This window comes from Phascolarctos cinereus, unplaced genomic scaffold (assembly GCF_003287225.1).
Source record: "Phascolarctos cinereus isolate Bilbo 61053 unplaced genomic scaffold, phaCin_HiC Scaffold_4;HRSCAF=312, whole genome shotgun sequence".
Classification (NCBI taxonomy): domain Eukaryota; kingdom Metazoa; phylum Chordata; class Mammalia; order Diprotodontia; family Phascolarctidae; genus Phascolarctos; species Phascolarctos cinereus.
The window spans coordinates 64,367,602-64,385,959 of NW_027555847.1; the positions used below are offsets into that span (position 1 = coordinate 64,367,602).

The 18,358-nt window shown below is 43.5% G+C and overlaps 1 protein-coding gene across 4 annotated transcripts in view; it reads left to right on the top strand.

Moving 5' to 3' along the window:
• Positions 1-5,405: 5,405 nt before the first annotated feature.
• Positions 5,406-18,358, top strand: part of FBLN2 (fibulin 2) — a 215,087-nt gene continuing 202,134 nt past the window's right edge. For 2 of the 4 annotated variants that reach the window (XM_020981251.2, XM_020981255.2), the window contains exon 1: positions 5,406-5,627. The gene's annotated coding sequence lies outside the window, so the exon portion shown is untranslated. The remainder of the gene's footprint in view (positions 5,628-18,358) is intronic. The other 2 variants (XM_020981253.2, XM_020981256.2) reach the window with 2 other exon arrangements.

The window sequence follows — 18,358 nt, forward strand, 5'->3', positions numbered from 1 at the left end:
AAATGATTATTTCCTCCCAATATAATCACAGTCTTAGGGTTGAAAACGACCTTGGACGTCATGTAGTTCAATCTATACCTGAATTTTCCACTCCAATCCCTACAAAAAGTCATCCTTGTAAGAATATAGGACTTTGTGTCAGTAACACCTGAATTTAAACGCTGCCTCTGGTTCTTATTAGCTATGTAATGATGGGGGGGGGGGAGGAAAAATCAGAGGGAAAATCCAGAAAGGAGAGGTAGAAGCTTCAAAAAAGCAAATTTAGGGAGAAAAAAAATAACTCCCTAAGCATTAGACCTCTCCAAAAGTGGAATGTGCTGTCTCCAGAAGTAAAGGCTTCTCCCTGATTGGAGGTCTTCAAGCAGAGGCTAACCCCTTGTTATGTATGATATGGGTTGGACTAGATGGCCTCTTAAGGTATTAACAATCTGTTATTCTGGGAATCCCTCACATTTCTGGATAGAAGAGAATCATAGGTTAGTAGAGGTGTATGTAAGAAGTCTTTGAGATCCTCTTATCCACCCCCAGATTCCAAAAATGAAGAGACTGGACCCAGATAGATTAATTGACTTGCCCAAAGTTATCCAGAGTCTAAGAAATGGAGCCAAGCCTCCTGATTCTCAAAATAGTCCTCTTTCCCATCCATCAGGGCTACCTCTAGCACATAAAGCCATTGGACAGACAATCAACGAGGTATAAGCTCTTCTCACAGTGACACAGGCTCGGCCTTTGCTTTTGAAACATGACCTGATGCCTGAACTATGGGAGGGACCTAGTTACTGATTCCATCCTTAGAAAATAAATGCCTCACCCTACTCCAGGTCTTTCTGATGGCCTTTGAATGGAGTTAGATGTTCCTTCCTTCAAGGTCCAAGCTCTGGCAGGGGGAATCATTATGGTATAGTGGACATAGAAGTCAGACAATCATAGGATCTTAGAAACATAACTGGAACAGACCTGGGTCCAACTCCTTCATTTTACTGATGAGGAAACAGAGGCCAGGAGAGGATGTGACTTGTCAGAGGCCATAAAGGTGGTAAGCAATGGAGCTGGGATCTAAATCTAGTCCTCGGGCTCTAAGTCTAGTGTGCTCTCAGATTTCCATCTCTGACACTTAGGAGTTGGGTAACTTTCAGCAAGTCATTTCCCTTTGTTTCGTAGGCTCCTCATCTGTGAAATTAGGGGGTAAGACTAGGTTTTTCTCCCCTAAGTTTCCTTCTAGGTCTAGATGCTATATTTTGTAAAGATTCTTCTTTCAAGGGTGCCGAGTTCTCAAGAGAAGACCTGAGCATCCTTTGTTTTTTGAAGCAAAACCACTAGACCTGAAGACTAGAGGTAATGAAGTTATCATGGAACAGGAATTAGGAGAAACCTGGATCTTACTCTTGGCTCTGTGATGATTAGCTATGCAGCTGTAGGCAAGTCGTCTCGTATTTCTGAGCCATTTTCCTTGTCTATAAAATGAAAGTGGAAATTGTTGGACTACACAGACTCCAAGTTTTCTTTCTGTTGGAAATTCAGTGATTCTAAAGCATCATTGCTTCCTAATTTTCTGTTACCAGCCACAAGGGCACAGATGAAAACTGCCTGGGGCTCTCAGTGCTAAGGCCCAGAGGGGCTACTTCTTCCTTTCTGATCCAGGTAGGAGCTGCATTTTTACAAGTGAACCATTGGAACCATTGCTTTTGTTCTCTACTCACTGGACCTTGGTCTAGTCTATCTATGCCAAAACCTATCACTTCCTGGATGTGGCCTTCACTTAGTTCTGGCTTAGCACAGGCATTTCTGAGCAAAAAGGACTAGGAAACAGGTGCTTTAGAGCTGGAAAGGAGGTCTTCAACCCATTCATTCATTCATTTAGTATAACTCAATCAACAAACATCTATTAAGTACCTACTAGGCACGAAGTGGGCAGCCAGGTGGATAGAGTGCCTGTCTGGAGTCAGGAAGACTCATCTTCCTGACTTGAAATCCAGCCTTAGACATTTACTAGCTGTGTAACCCTGGGCCGGTCATTTAACCCAGTTTGCCTCAGTTTCCTCATCTGTAAAATGAGCTGGAGAAGGAAATGGCAAACCACTCCAGGATCTTTGCCAGAAAAACCCCAAGTGGGGTGGCAAATATGACTGAACAACAAACGTGCACTGAATATTGTGCTCGGTGCTGGGGACACAAAGACAAAAATAACTTTTCAGTCCTTAGTAAGCTTACACGTAGAAGGAGACTACACATACTTATTTACACATGTAGGACGAAACTACACGTAATTATTTACAAAGCTGCATGGTAACTTCTGAGGAGAAGACATGGGTTCCAGGGAAGCCTGTTGTAGGAGGCGGTACTTGAACTGAATCTTGAAGGAAACCAAAGATTCGAAGAGGTGAGGGTGAGGAAGGAGAGCATGCCAGACATGGGTCACAGCTTGAGCAAAGGCATTGAGGTGGGAGATGAAACATTTTACAAATGGTATAATTGAGGCCCAGAGAGATAATGACTTGACTCATGTGACCATCTCTTCCTGGGGAGAAGAGAAAACTGAGTCTACAGTCTTGGAGTTCCCTTTCAGCACTAAAATAAGAACGATAATAACGATCAGTAACTTGGAAAGACTTTCAAGGTTTGCAAAGAGCTTTGAACATGTGATCTCAGCTGAGTCTTCTGAGACCACTGGGAGGTCATAGGATCATAGGTGTAGAGCCCGAAGGGACCTCAGAGGCCCTCTGGTCTAACTCCTCACTTTACAAATGGGGATACTGAGTCTCAAAGAGGTTAAATTAATGAATCTAGGTCACACAGGTAACAAGTGCCAGAACTGGGATTTGAACCAGGGTCAAAATTTGAAACAAGGGCCTGTGACTTCAATTTGGGCATCTTTTTCGCTGCCCTACTGTAGGTAGACCCCGAGTTAGTGTAATACTTCAGTAAGTGCAGCTAACACAATGAAGGTGTTGTTACACCCCCCCATTTTACAGAATAAGGAAACTGAGGCTTCAGAAGAGGGAAAGGGACTTGCTCAAGGTTATGCAATAAGGTAGAAAAAAAAAAGAGGAGCTAGATCTATGATTTCACTGGTCAAGAGAACCACCTCTACCCACAAAGGATGACACCTTCTCTGCAGTTTATAGACTTAGAGAATTGCCTAGAGTACTAAAGGTTAAATGACTTGCCCAGGGTCATACTTATGATATGTGGAGGAGTCAGGACTCGAACTCAGCTCCTCCTGGCCAGCTGCTTTTCTCTGATTTCAAGTCAAGGCCTGTTAGTTACACCTATGTGATTTTGTGCAAGTCACAACTTCCCCTCATCTTTAAAATGACTAAATGATGTCTAAAGCCATCTATTTCTCAGTTTTTGCTCCTAAATGTCAGGAGCGGTACTCAAACCCAGGTTTTCCAGCCTCTGAGCTCAGAGTACTCTCCACCATTCTCCCCTCCATCACACTTGGTTAGTAATGAGGCATCATATCGTGCAAAGTGAGGCTTGTTTTGAAGTCCTCCTATTTCCTAAAAGTTTAAATCCCCAGCAAACTAGAAGGCTTTGTATCCGGAGAAATCAGATTCCTGAAGCTCATGCTCTTTCACCTCTCCCTTCATTTGGTCCCTTAAAAAAAATATTCTTGTGAATGATGCCTTCCTTCTCATCACCACCTTCTCCCCCCAACCACAGACTAGGAAAGGAGTCGTAGAAAGGAAATCGTGGTGTGGAAAGGGCTCTAGAGTTGAGTTTCTCTGAATGAAATTCCAGGCCTCTGTGGGGTGTGATCATTCACAGGACACAGCTTTTCCCTTTCCCATATCATACCACCCTAGAGTCAGCTTTCCTTTAAGGAATGTCTACGTTAGCTGAGAGGTAATTGGACTCTCTGTTTTCTGTGCTGTTTGTTTTGAAGGACAAGGTGGGCCTCAAGAGATAGGAAAGAGAGGAAGGGAAAACAGCTGACGAGGGATCCGGGGAGGGAAAGGGAAGCCGAGTTCTAACATTTAAGGGTCGTTTTTTCAGCTGTGTCTCAGTCTCTGTGACCCCATTTGGGGTTTTCTTGGCAGAGATACTGGAGTGGTTTGCCCTTTCCTTCTCCGACTCATTTTACAGATGAGGAAACTGAGGCAAACAGAGTTTTGTGACTTGCCCAGGGTCCCAAAGCTAGTAAGTTTCTGAGGCCGGATTTGAACTGAGATCTTCCTGACTCCAGGCCAGTACTCTATCCACTGTGCCACTATCTCCTAGCTAAGGTAAATTTTCTTATACCTCATCCATACGGCCTAGCTTGACACGTCTCCTGTCTCAAGGAGTACATTGTTTCATGAGGTGGGAGGTGGGAGTTTTATACATTCCTCATCCCTCCTGAAGACACAGGCCCCTGCTTGCTCAGTCCCCCTGGTCTCCAGTCACCAGCCTTTTCACACCAGCTCATTTTTCATCACCAGAGAAACTAGAGCTTCGAGCCAGGAGCCTGCTGGCACCACCACAGACTTATGCCTGGGTGACCAGGCACCTGACCTTTTCCCAGACCCAGGTTAAACAGGTAGGGGAGGGTCACTGGGGGTCTAGGAGGGAACGAGTTGGCCTACTTCAGCCCAGTTCACAGAGTTTTGGAAGGAGGTGAGTCACGGGTGCCCATGGCCTCATCCTCTTTGGCCTCTAAGTGATTTTCTCTTCGTGGTTCACAGTCAGACTTTTGTTCTTCTTGGCTTGCTGTTCCTGCTTAATTCAGACCAGGATGGAGTGCAGTATTTTTACTCAAATCTGACAGCTCCGGGGAATGACAGACAGTGCCCTAGAAGGAGCCTAGCTCTGTAAGTGAAGGGCTCTCAGACAGGGATGATTGTCCGGTCTGCTGGGAGATTTCTTCCTTTGTGCCATCTCTTTTTCTCTTCCTGCTGAAGCGGTGACCGGGTCAAGAGAAGGGTCTTCCAGTGGATTCCCTCCTGTCATGGGGAGAAAGCTGTGGAAGGCAGAGGAAAGATTTCTACGCCTTGAGAGACCCCATTTGAGGGGGCCAGGGGGATGAGCAAGTGGAGATGAAGGCAAAGAAGGCGAATGCAGTCTCGGACCCAGACTCCCTGTGATGTTCGACACTTCGTGTCTCTCACTTCTTCAAACTCAGAACCTAAGAAAGTCCCGCCGATAGGGAGGGCGCGCCAGTTCAGCTGCCCCGGTCGGGGCGGGGGTAGGGGGTGGGGGACGACTTGGCACCGAAAGGTCTCGGAGGGGGGCCGCCAGACCTCCCCGCCAAGCTGGCGGGTTAGCCGGATGGGGGAGGGGACGCCCCAAGGGGCGAGGTGACTGCCTGGCCCCAGAGCAGGGGGAGGGGGCGGCGTAAGGAGCGCAGGGGGTGGGGGAGCAGGTTAGGCCAGCCAGTCGGGCGGCAGTGTGAAAAACTTTTTTGCTCTTGGTCCCTCCCCCTCTGCCCGGTTCCCTGAGCGCCCCCTCCCCTCCCTTCCCTTTCCTTCTCTTCCCCTCCCTTCTCCTCTGCTCAGCCTCACACGCCGGGCCGGGACCGCGCTAGCAGCGAGCAGTCCATCACAGTCCAGCCCAGCTGAGCCCTAATCCCGGCCTCCGGCCCCACCGACCCGCCTGCCCGGCTGGAATGCACTGACCCGCGGACCAGAGTGAAGTTACGGTGCGTGGTGAGTACGAGGCGCCCTGCGCTCTGCAGCTGGAGACCCTCTGGAGGCGCCCTCTCCTGCCGAAGTTCGCCCTGCCACCTCCATCCCGGCTCCCTCCCGAGTCGTGGAAGGCTGAGGCACGCTCTCCCCCCCGACAGTTTGGGAAAGGGACTCCAGGACACCCCCACTCTAGCTTTCCCTGATTCGACCGCTCTAGATTCGGGCTTTTCTCCGTTGCGCCCAGCTCTTCCCGCTGCACCAGCCCCAGGTGCCAGCCCTCAGCCCTGCTCCCTCTGCGTGCTCCTCTGCCTCCTTCCTCTGCTGTCGATTTTGAGCCCGGGACGCCTGCCTGGCAGGGGGACCCCGGGCGCTGCTTCGCTACTCCAAAGTTCGTGAGTTCTGGCCACCAGCGAAGAGGGTTTATTTATTTTAGATCTACTCATTTGTTTTTCACAAGAGAGTGACAGGATGTCCATCACTCACATAGACACACATACAGACAGACATAGACAGACGCGCACCCCCTTTTCTCTCCAGATCCTGCTCCCAAATGTTGCTTTTATGGAAAGCAATGTTCTGGGTGGGGACGGCCCCAGAGCCAACCGCTTGTGGGTTCGTGGGTGTTTGTGGCTCAGGGCCCACTGAGAGCTGGATGGGGTTGGGAATTTCTCTTGGCAGAGGGGCTTGGTTTTATTACAACTGCTCTCCAAGCTGTCCTGGCTTCTTTGCCTGGGGTGTGAGCCTTATTCTAGTTAAGAAAAAGAAGTAGAGGGTGGGGGTGGAGTAATAGGGAGGGGTGCAGAGCTGGAGGGGGGAAGGAGATATTGCCTGAGAGCGAAGCCTATTGTACTGAGGGTACCCAATTCTAGTGCCTTTTCTCCTAGGTTAACTCAATCTGAACCCTGCGTTCTTTGCTTACTTCTCTCCCCCGACCCCACTTTCCATTCTTCCTTCTCTTCCCTTTTCCTTCCTTTTTTAACCTCCCCTTTCCTTTTTCTCCTCCTCAACTCTCTTCCTTTCCTCTTCCCCCTTTTTGTTTTCCTCCCTATCCATATCCAGTCTCTCTCCCTAGCCTCTGACCTTTCTCTCTGCCTTCCTCTCTGATCCCCCGTTGGCAGTTAGTGGCTGGCAAAAAATGAAAGACAGATTGGGCTCCAGTTAAGATAGATTGTGCCACTTGATTCAAGGACTCATCTTCTGTTTAGGCTGGGCATCTCTTTTGATCTGCAAACCACACAGCCTGAAGAAAGGTAGGAAATGCAACATGAAATTTCCCCTGGCTAGTGTAATTTCCATTCTTCTCAAACCATCCACAGGCAAGGAGGTGTGGCTATATCCATGCATTTAGTAGTAGAGATTTTACAGCTTTGCAGTTATGGTTCCCTTTCCCCATTTTTCTACCTTAGTTCCTACCTTGAATTTGGCCATGCACATTTGCTATTGATTGTGAAAAATGACCCAAGTGGTCTCTGGATGTCATAGGTAATGGGACCTAGAGACCCAGAATTCAGTCTAGTGGAGTATTCCTTCTGTCCTGGGTTGGAGATGGGGAGTTAGCAAGGTGTGGAGTGACTTTAAAGAATTTGGAAGCACCTGGGGATTGCCCCATGAATATAGTTCCATAGAGAAGAATGGGTAGGAATGAAGTCAGGTAACAGATGACTTACCTTAAACTCATTGTTTCTGCTGATAAAAGCAGATGGCTATTTTTTCTTTCTTTTTTCTTTTTGCTGGACAGTTCCCTAGTGAGGCTGGACTTAGCTTCATCTGGGAGAAAAGGAGTAGGGGAGCAGGTTTAAGCAGAGCATTGTGGGTTTCTTGGGGTGACAAACCATGTTGGAGGCCTGTGGAGGCCCGAGCTCTGAGGGCTGGCCACACGCCACACAAGCTTGTGTTCTGAATGGGATGTGTGGGCGGCAACTGCTGAGCTCTGCACTGGGAGACTAACTGGGGAACTCTCTGGCTCCAGGCTATCTCTCCCTGGAACCGTATTTCCTCTTACATGGTTGAGCTGCTTCGATGTTTCAAAGAATTTTTTTTTGTTTGTTTGTTTTGTTTGCCTGATTTGGATTTGAAAAAATCTTTGCAATTTTTCAGTTCAACAAGTTGAACACTCACTGTGTTCCCAGCCCTGTCTTTGGCGTTAAAGGGCTTAAGAGAAGGAGAGAGTTTCTACCCTCTGTGACCCATGGTCCAATTCACATATGTGAAATAGAGAATCATTCAACGGAATTCAATAAAGGGCTATTGAGCACCTACAAAGCCATTGTGTTACGTACCAGGAGAGTATAAAGTTGAGTATGACAGTGTCTGTAGCCAGGATGAAACCTGCATGGAGATGATGATGGTACCAGGCAGAATATGGGAAGTTTCCTAAGGTAGGTACAGTCCCAGTGCTATGGAAGCTCAAAGGAAAGACACATTACTTCTGGTTAGAGGAGCATAGAAAAGCTCTCTAGAAGAGGTATCATTTGACCTGGTCTTTGAATAATGATGAGGATCACAGGAACTCAAACTCTCAGTGCTGGAAGGAGCCTCATCAGCTATCAGTCCAACTTATTCATGCTGGCAAAAGTCCTCCCCACTCTAGAACTGATAAGTGGTTTTATGGCCTTTGTTTGAAGACCTCCACTGGGGAGGAACTTGATACTTCCTGAAGATTTCCACAGGAGAAACAAAGATAAACTCCTTCTAGCTGTGCTGTAGTGGAAGGAATGTGGGGTTTCTAGTCTGAGGACCTGGATGCCAGGTCCATCTCTGCCACTTACTATATGATCTTGGGCAAGCGAATGTGCCTCAGTTTCCTCATCTGCAAATGGAGAGGAGTAATAATCTCCACATTTCCTAACCTGAAGAGCTGTTGGGTGTGAGGATCAAATATTGTTAGTAAAAGCTGTATATAGTACACACAAAAAGTGCTTATAAAAATCGGCTCTTTTTATCTCCCCAAAGGGAAGCTAGGTGGCATAGTGGAACAGGGTACTGGACAATCCCATCTCAGGCACTGATTAGCTGTGTTGCCCTGAGCAAATCATTGAACTGTTGTTAGCTTTAGTTTCCTCATATTGGGTCCAACAATAATAACAGGGTTGCCATGAAGATTAAGTGAGATAATATGTGTAAAGTTCTTTGCAAACTGTAGAGCATTCTCTTTAGGGGTGAGTTATAATTATTACTAAGAACAAAGCACTAGTCTATTGTGACATAGTGATGTGTGTCTCTAAACCCCATGAAGATGTGTAGTTATGTGGTAAAGCTATTCTCACCTCAAAGTCAATGCTATGACGACCTGATTAATCAACAGGTATTTGGGGAAGGGTCTCTCCTCAGAAAGGAAAGGCCCTTGTCTGCAGCTTGGTCCTTGGCAAGGTGAGGTACTAGGTAATCAGTCTGATTTCAATGCATGCAATCAGTTTGTGTCCATGGGCCCTGGCACTAACTCATTTGGATGTCAGAGTTTAGGAGTTTGGACAGAGGTATTGTTGTTGTTCAGTGGTGTATAACTCTTCATGACTTCGTGGACCAACTGTCCGTGGGGTTTTGCTTGGCAAAGATACTGAAGTGGTTTGCCATTTCTTTCTTCAGTTTTATGCAGGCAGGAGTTAAGTGATTTGCCCAGGGTTACACAGCTAATAAGTATCTAAGGTCAGATTTGAACTCTGGTCTTACTGACCTCAGAACCAGTGCTCTATTCCACTGTGCCACCTAGTTGCCAGGTATGTAGGGATATAGCAGTTACTAAAGACTGCCACAAGGGGGCATGAGAGCAGCCACTCCCATTCAATTGAGCAAACATTGCTTTGATGGGAGAAGCCGTAGATGCCTCTACCTGTCTGCCCACCAAGTCTAAACTGTCCTTCCAGGTAATTGGGCCTGATGATGTGGGGAGGATCTGTCCTGTTGGCCTTTTTCTTGGGTTAGTTCTGCTCAGTGATCCTCTGCCCTGGGAATGAATTCAGCCTGCTTTGGGGAGGGTGTCCTATCTTCCGCTCCTTTCTCTTTTTCCCTTCACATACATATTTACATTCACTCTGGTAAAGGATGGAGAAGCAGTGTGGTTTCTCATACTGAAAAATGGGGCTTAGATGCAGAAAATTAAGTCAAATACTAAACATACTGGCATTTCTGAAGCTAGCAGAGGTTTAGCCCCATATGAGTGACCCAAGGGAAAAATTATCTCTCTTTTCCCAGGCAAGATCACATTTATGCTATCTTGATTAAAAGGGATGACTGTTTTTTGCCACTTTTACTCTGTTCTGTCAGGTTGTTTTTCTAAAAAGATTCTAAATAATTCTGATGTTGGGAATACGTTCTGGAAGTGTTAAAAAAAAAAAAGGAGGGGGGTTGGGTCTTGTCCAAAGATTCTCACTGCAGAATTTAAAGATGCAATTGCAAGAAACTGGAAGCAATCTTAATGTCCAATGATAGAGTTATGATTAAATAAATTGTGGTACATTAAAATAATGGGAGGCTAAATACAAGTAAGGCTAACAAGTAAGAGGAATACAAAACAATCTGGAAAGACCATTATGAAATAAGGCAAAGCAAAAATAGATCAGACTAGAAGAATGGCATGTACGCTAACCATGACCATATGAGGAAAAGTAAATGAGTATGAATGGACAAAGAATCCTGAATTTTTTTGGGGGGCCATCTATGCAATTATGGTCATGTATGTGTTGAAATTATTAAGTTTAAGTGCAAATGGTCACAAAGTAACTTTAATTGTTTGTATTGATATGCAACATTAAATCCACTTTCCTATGCTATAAGCCAATTAAATGCTTCTCCCCAAAGTTGGTAGCTCTACAGATAAAAATGGCTAAAGGAGCAAAGTTGAAAACAAAATTCTATGTGTAACATTTACTGAAAAGTTCCCCAGCATTTTTTTTTTTGGTCTATGACTAAAGGACAGTCCCTAGTTCACAGCTGTATTGGAAGCTCCTTAGGGGCAAAAATGAGGTTTAATTATCTTTATATCTTCTCTAGTACCCAGAATAGTCACCTGTATGCAACAATTAGCAACTGTTTACTGAAGGAATGAAAGGAAAAAATAAGCTGAGCCATAACTAGGCTGGATGACTGGGGCTTTGTGCCACGGTGCTGAAGTTTAAGGAGTACTGACATCATTTGCTCTTCTTTGGTAATGTAGAGATAACTGGGCTTAGCATCTAATTAATAAGAATAATTAGTTAACATGGGAAGCTCACAGCTGGCATGTTTCCTCTCCCTGGCTGAGCCCAAGTGATCTCTTCTCTAGCCCTGTCCTGTTTCCTGTACCTTCCCTAAGTAGTAATATGTCTTCCTCTGTGGCAGCCTCACTGGGTCCTGCAATTTCTGTTCCCAATGGATTATTTTCCAGGATCTGTCCCCTTTGTCCCTTCCTCCAACTTAATTCAACTGAAAAAGTTGATTTGTGGATATGTTGCAATCCCAGGTGTGTGTCATACCCTTGATCCAGGGCCCAAAATTGCTAGTTCCAGCTCTGGGTAATGAGCCTCAGACTTGAAATCCATGATTATGCTGCTTCATTTAAATAATACATTATTTCTGCTGGAATGAAAGAGCATGTATGTGAGAGAGAATGGAAGACACCTGACACTGCCAAGGGATTCTTTTGTTTTGTTTTGTTTGATTGATTTATTTTGAGACTTTCATGGGCACACAGCCTGCCTCCTTCCAAGGGAGCAGTTGTGTCTGAAGAATAGTCTGAGCAGTGACTCTACAGGGCATGTTGTGTGCTGGGGAGTTTGTTGTCACATTCAGGGTCAATGTTGTTTGATTCTTGGGGTGTGTGCTCTGGGGAAGGAAACATGGATTGTTATGATTTGTATTTTATTGGATATGGCTTTTGTAGGTTCTCTGAGTGGCAGAGGGGAGAAAGGAAGAGAGGGAAAATCCATCAATTGATCAATAAACATTTATAAGATCTACTATGTGCCAGCACTAAGTGCTGGGGATATAAAAAGAGGCAAAAGACAGTTCCTACCCTCAAGGAGCTTATGATCTAATAGGAGAAAGGAGAAAAGGAAAGAAAGAAAGAGGGACTTGTTTGGTCTCTTTCTTTTTGATAATTAATTAATTTATTTTTAGTTTTCAACATTCACTTCGGTAAGATTTTGAGTGTTAAATTTTCTTCCCCTTCCCCTCCTCTCCCCCCACCCAAGACAGTGTGCAATCTGATGTAGGCTCTACTTATACATACATATTAAGCATATTTTCCCATTAGTCATGATGTAAGGAACAATTAGAACTAATGGAGGGGGCACCGCAAGAATGAAGCAATAAAACAAAACAACAAAGGAAAAGGAGAGCAAATAGTATGCTTCCATCTGCATTCAGACTCCAGAGTTCTTTCTCTGGATGTGGATATCAATTTGTATTGGAGTCTTTTGGAGTTATCTTAGATTCTTGCATTGCTAAGAAGAGCCAAGTCTATCAAAGTTAGTCATCACACAATGGGGCTGTTACTGTGTACAATGTTCTCCAGGTTCTGCTCATTTCACTCTGCATCAGTTCATGCAAGTCTTTCCAGGTTTGTTTGTTTTTTTTAAGTCTACCTGCTCATCATTTCTTATAGATAATAGTATTCCATTACATTCATATACCACAACTTGTTCAGCCATTTGCCAATTGATTGGTACCCCCTCAATTTCTAATGCTTTGCCAACCACAAAAAGAGCTGCTATAAATAATGATAAATAAATAAATCAATCTTTCTTGATGTGATTATGTTTTCAGATTATCTTCTTTGGCTGTTTATATTCTCAGACTCGCCAGTGTTTGTGGGGGAAACAGTTAATCCATATGGAGCACTCTAAACTACTTCAGAAGTTATTTTTCTTCCCTTTTTCACAAGTAAATTCAAGAGTTCTGTGTAGGAAAGAGACCATAGATTTGCAGAGGGTTGGTTTTTTTTCCCTTTAGGCAAATAGATTTCATTAAAATTCAAGGAGAGGGGGAAATTAGTCAAATCACTTCCTGATCTGTAAATCACTTTCTTCTCTGCCCCTCCACCCCATTGTAATCACCCAAGGTAAGGAGAGGACAGCAAAAGTAACAAGGTGTTAATATGATAAAACTAAGTGCAAAAATGTGTCTATGCTGTACTATGCTTTTACAAAGTGTGAAAAAGTTTCCCTGATTGAATTCAAAGGGGGGCTTTGCATTAACTGGATAAAGATTGGCCATGCCGGGTAGCCATTAAAACTTAAAAAAAAAAAAGCAAGCTTGCACATCCTTTCTCAGAATCAAGGAGTAACCTGCAACCTCAGCTTTGTGGAGCAGCAACAGCTGGAGCATGGGTGGAGGCAGCTTCTGTGAGGAGTGGGTGCCAGGATTCCAGGAGTGGGTTATGTGGGCTTCTTGGCTATGTGGGGATGATTGCTGGAGGTAAAGCATCAACTCCCCCCAGACCCTAAGGGGATGATTATTTCCTTTCTCCCCTAAGGGTTCCCACATGATAGCCTGAAGCCTTTTCCAGTGGGCACAGGAAAAGTCTGTTTCTTATAACCACAGCATTAGCTAATCTGTGTGTACTTATTGGGAATGCAATTGGAAAGAGACATTAAGGAGAATGTCCTGGGAAAGGAGGACATGATAGACCTAAAAAAGTGTTTTGCCAGAGTGCTATCTCTGGCTGGGGGTTCGAAAATGGGGGGGGGAAATCAAACAATTAGATCATTTGTTACAACTTTTCAAAGCAGAGAGAATATTTATAATGGGATATCTAGCTAGTCAGTGAGTCAATATTAGTTTAGGGGTGAATAAGTGACTTAGTGGTCCTGCTTACCACCTCAATACTGCTACATAAACCACTAGAAAGACCACTGAATTTAAAATCACAGGATATAGAGCCTGAAGGGAATTTAGAGTTTCTCCAGGCCAACCTTTTCATCTTACAGACTAGGAAACTAAAACCCTGAGTTAAAAAGAAAGTGCACTTACTGATTTACTTGCCTCATTATACCAATGAAGAAAGTGCCAGCCAGAGGTGGGAAGCAATAAGTCCTTACCATAGGGGTGATAAGTAGCATATCTGAGATTCACATTTAGGTCCTCTGATGCCTGAGTCCATGTTCATTCCCCTAAAAATTCTTCAAAACTTCTTTCTTTTAACTTTTAAGTATTCACATTTTCATGTTTTTATATCATAATCATTCCCATATGTATACCCCCCCAAGCCTTTTTTTCTTTGATACAAAGGAAAACAGACAAGTAATCCTGACTAATGAATCAGTTGTGTCTTTGTCTACTACATTCTGGATTTAATACTGGTTGTATTTTCTGAATTCTATTGTTTTTTGTGTTGTTTTTATTTGTGAGATTATAGTCACTGTGCATGTTCTTGTCTTGGTTCTGCTTACTTAGCTCTGTGCCACTTTTCTAAGTCTTCTCATGTTTCTATGGGTTCCTCATAGTTATCTTTTTATGACAATGTAATATTCTGCCATATTGGTATAGCACAATTCGTTCCACCATTCACACTCTGCTTCTCAAGAGTGGAACTTTTTTCTGAGCCCTAGGAGAAACCACAGAACAGCAGCAGCAGCAATATGTTTGCTGGCTCATCTTTTGATGCAAACCAGAGTAGAAATGGTGACTCTTTTTTCTCTATTTAGGAATAGTACTCAATCTAGGAACAGGTTAACTACTGGTAAACATGGAGCTGAGGTTGATTAGGGTGAGATTTTCTCATTAAGTTCTTCCTGGGTAGCTGGTTACCAGCAAACCATTGGAGAAATCCACTGTGTGGAGAAGGAAATGATGTTTTTTGTGAATTGAGGAGTTTCACAAGAAACATTACCCTAGCTTCCAAATTTCCTCTCCACTGGGCATCCAGTGTCTAAATACCCACTATTAGAGTCTTTTCTTTGAAGGTAAAGCAGTGGGTGTCTCTGAAATGGATTTTATTTTATGTTTCAGGACTAAGTGTCATTTGTTTCATTACCTACACATCTGTGTTTCCCCAATATATGTAAATTTATGTATTTGTATATGTTACATATATGTAAATTATATGTATATTTATATATTTTGTATCAATTATATATTTTAAAAATCATTTGTTTTTTTTAAAATGTTGAGTTCCAAATTCTCTCCCTCTGACCCCTCCTTGAGAAGGCAATCAATTTGACATAGATTAATACATGTGAACTCATGTAAAACATATTTCCATATTGGCCATGTTGCAAAAGAAAACATAGACCAAAAAGAAAAAAAAACAGAAAAATAAAGAAAGTTTTTTAAAAAAGCATGCTTTGATTTGTTTCAGACTCCATCAATTCTTTCTCTGGACATGGACAGTATTTTTTTTTTTATCACAAATCCTTTAGAATTTTCTTGGATCGTTATATTGCTGAGAATTGCTAAGTCATTCACAGTTGATCATCATACAGTATTGTTGTTACTGTATACAATACTCTCCTGGTTTTGCTTACTTTACTTTGTATCAGTTCATATACATCTTCCCAGATTTTTCCACAGCAATCATATACCACAACTTGTTCAGCCATTTCCCAATTGATGGGCATCACCCTCAATTTCCAATTCTTTGAAAAAAGAAATAATGCTGCTATAAATATTTTTGTACATAAAGGTCCATTTCCTTTTTTTCTGATCTTTTTGGGATGCAGAACTAGTGGTGGTGTTGCTGGGTCAAAGGGTATGCACAGTTTTATAGCCCTTTTGGCATAGTTCCAAATCCAGAATGGTTAGATCAGTTCACAACTTAACCAGCAGTGCTGAAATGGATTTTAAAATGGACATTTCTTGTCCTTCCACTGAAGTCCTTCAATGATATCTAGTAATAATAATAATATTTATATAGTGCTTACTATGTTCCAGGTACTATATTAAGAAATTTATAATTATTATCTCATTTGATATTCAGAACTATAGGAAGGAGCTATTATTTTCCCTACTTTACAGAAGAGGAAACTGAGGCAAACAGAGATTTAAGTGACTTACCCAAGATTGCACAGCTAGTAAATGTCTAAGGTCAGACTTGAATTCAGGTCTTCCTTACTCCAGGCCTGGCATTCTATCCACTGTGCCACTTAGCTGCCCAATTCATGCCTCATCATGAAGTGAAGGTGATCTTGGGTTCTCAAAACTTATAAGGAGAGGCAGCACAGTTCAGTGGTTGGAGGGCTGGATTTGGAGTTGGGAAGAATTGAGTTAAAATCCTCCTTTAGGCACTTACTAGCTATTTGACCCTGGAAAAGTAATTTAAGTTCTTGGAGCTTCCGTTTCCTCATCTGTAAAATGAAGGTGTTTGGCTCAATGACCTCTAGGGTCCCTTTCAGGGTTAAATCTATAATTCCATAATCCCATAAAAGAGCAAAAGCTACGGCAGGTCCTTCCCAATGGGAAGGGCTTTGAGCACAGGCCCAGGTGTTGGTGTTTTCATCCAAAGCACAGCTTCATCCAGCTCAGAAGAGCTTCTCACCAATTCTCAAAGGCCATCTATCTTCTCCATTATAGGAGCTGTGATCTGGCTCCCTACACCAATGGAACTCAGCCATTGTTGAAATGTTTCTTGAGAGAAAGCATCCATGAACACCATTAACACATATTATTGATGGAGAGGCGTATATCATAAAGAGACTTTAGAAGTAGAAAGGGCCTTAGAAGCTTTCTAGTACAACCCTGGAGTGGTTTGCCATTCTCTTCTCCAGCTCATTTTACAGATGAGGAAACTGAGGCAAATGGAGTTGAATGACCTGCCCAGGATCACACAGCTAGGAAGTGTCTGAGGCGGGAACTGAACTCAGGTCTTCCTGACTCTAGGCCAGGTGCTCTATCCACTGACCGCCTAGCTGTCACACAATCTACAGACTGGCCCCCATTAGGCTATTTCCTGTTCCTCATGCCCACTCTCTCTGCCTTTGCAAAGGCTGCAGCCCAGCACCATATCCAGGGCCATCTCCAGTCGTCCTGATCTATATCTGGCCACCGGACCCAGATGACTCCGGAGGAGAGAGTAAGGCTGATGACTTTGCACAGCCCTCCTTCACTTAAATCCAATTCGCTTGCACATCATGGCATCACCTCCCTGATGTCATGGTTCTCTTCGAGAACGAAGGACAAACAATAACAACAGCCCAGCACCATGATGCTTTCTTCCCTCATCTCTACCTCTGGGTAGAGGTTTCCTTCTAGTTTCCTCCACTATTTGGTTTAAGCTTCTGCAGGAGGCTTTTGTTGGGTCCACCTCCAGATGCTGACATCGTCCCCTCTAAGGTTATGTCACATCAACCTTCTATATATGTACAAATTGTCTATTCCACTAGAACATAAGCTCCTACAGGGCCGGGGGTGTTTTGGCTTCTTTCTTCATATCCCCAGCACTTACTAAAGTGCCAGCACATAGTAAGAGCTTTAAAATACTTCTCGATTGGTTGATCCAAGCACCGATTCTTAATTATGTTTAGTAACGTGTATTTAAGGGAGACAAAAGGAAGGACCATCGCGAATAAGCAATCACTCTGCAGCCAAGGTCAGTCGAGGCCATCCTCCAATTTGTTCAGGACTTTTATTCTTGGGTTTAGGTCAGGAAATGAGAAGTCCAGAGTCCTAACTCCTGATTCAGGGACATCAGGAGACAGCATAAACTTAAGTGCAAATGAAATCATCTTCGGCAAATGGTGATGTGATTTTCTCCCAACCCAGAAGTTCCAAAAGAGACAGAAGCACTTGAGTCTTTAAGATCTTCAGAGTGGGAAGTGCCAGTGATGAGCACATAATGTGTATCACCACCAGTGGTATAAGGGGAACACAATGGCCTCCTAGTCAAAAGCCCTGAGTTCAAATTCTAGCTTCTAAGCTTCTCAGCTGTATAACACTGAATGAGTGAATGAGTTTAAGTAACTCTGAACCACAGTTTGTTCATTATTACTTCTTTTTTTTTTTTAAGATAGGCAGTGGGGTTAAGTGACTTGCCCAGGGTCACACAGCTAGCAAGTGTTATGTGTCTGAGGTCAGATTTGAACTCAGGTCCTCCTGAATCCAGGGCTGGTGCTCTATCCACTGCGCCACCTAGCTGCCCCCAGTTTGCTCATTATTAAAATGGGGATAATCATGCTTTTATCACCTTAATATGAGAGACAATATGGTGTGATGAATGAATACAAAGCCAGAAAGACCTGGGTTCAAATCCTGCCAATTACATTTTAATCTGGTTCAGTCTAGAGTGCTGGACTTGGAGTCAGGAAGCCCTGAGGTACTATCTGTATGACCCTGGGCAAGTCACTTAACCTATCCTCCTCAGTTTTATCATCTGCAAAATACTGTATTAATGCCACCTAACCTCCTAGAGTAGTTATGAGGATCAAATGAGATAATTTATGTAACTTGCTTAATAAAGTTATATTTTACTATATTAAAGCACCTATTTTTCAAGCAAATTCTGGCTATGGGTTTATTAAGCACATTATAAGATCATATGATGCAGACATTATTTCCTGGTGGGGATGGGGGTAAATAGAATCAGTGAAGGCTTCATGGGAGAGCTTAGTAAATTTTCAAAGTACATTTGGTGATTCCTATTCATCTGTAGGTGACACTAGATGATTTCTGAGGTTTCTTCTGACTTGGAGATCCGATGACCGTGTTTAACATTTCTATAGAGCTTTTAGATTTATATACATCATACATTACCTTATTTAATCCCTACAACACTCCTGTGGAGTGGGTACTCCAGGTATTATTATCCCCATTTTACTAATGAGCAAACTGAGGCTGAAGTGTCA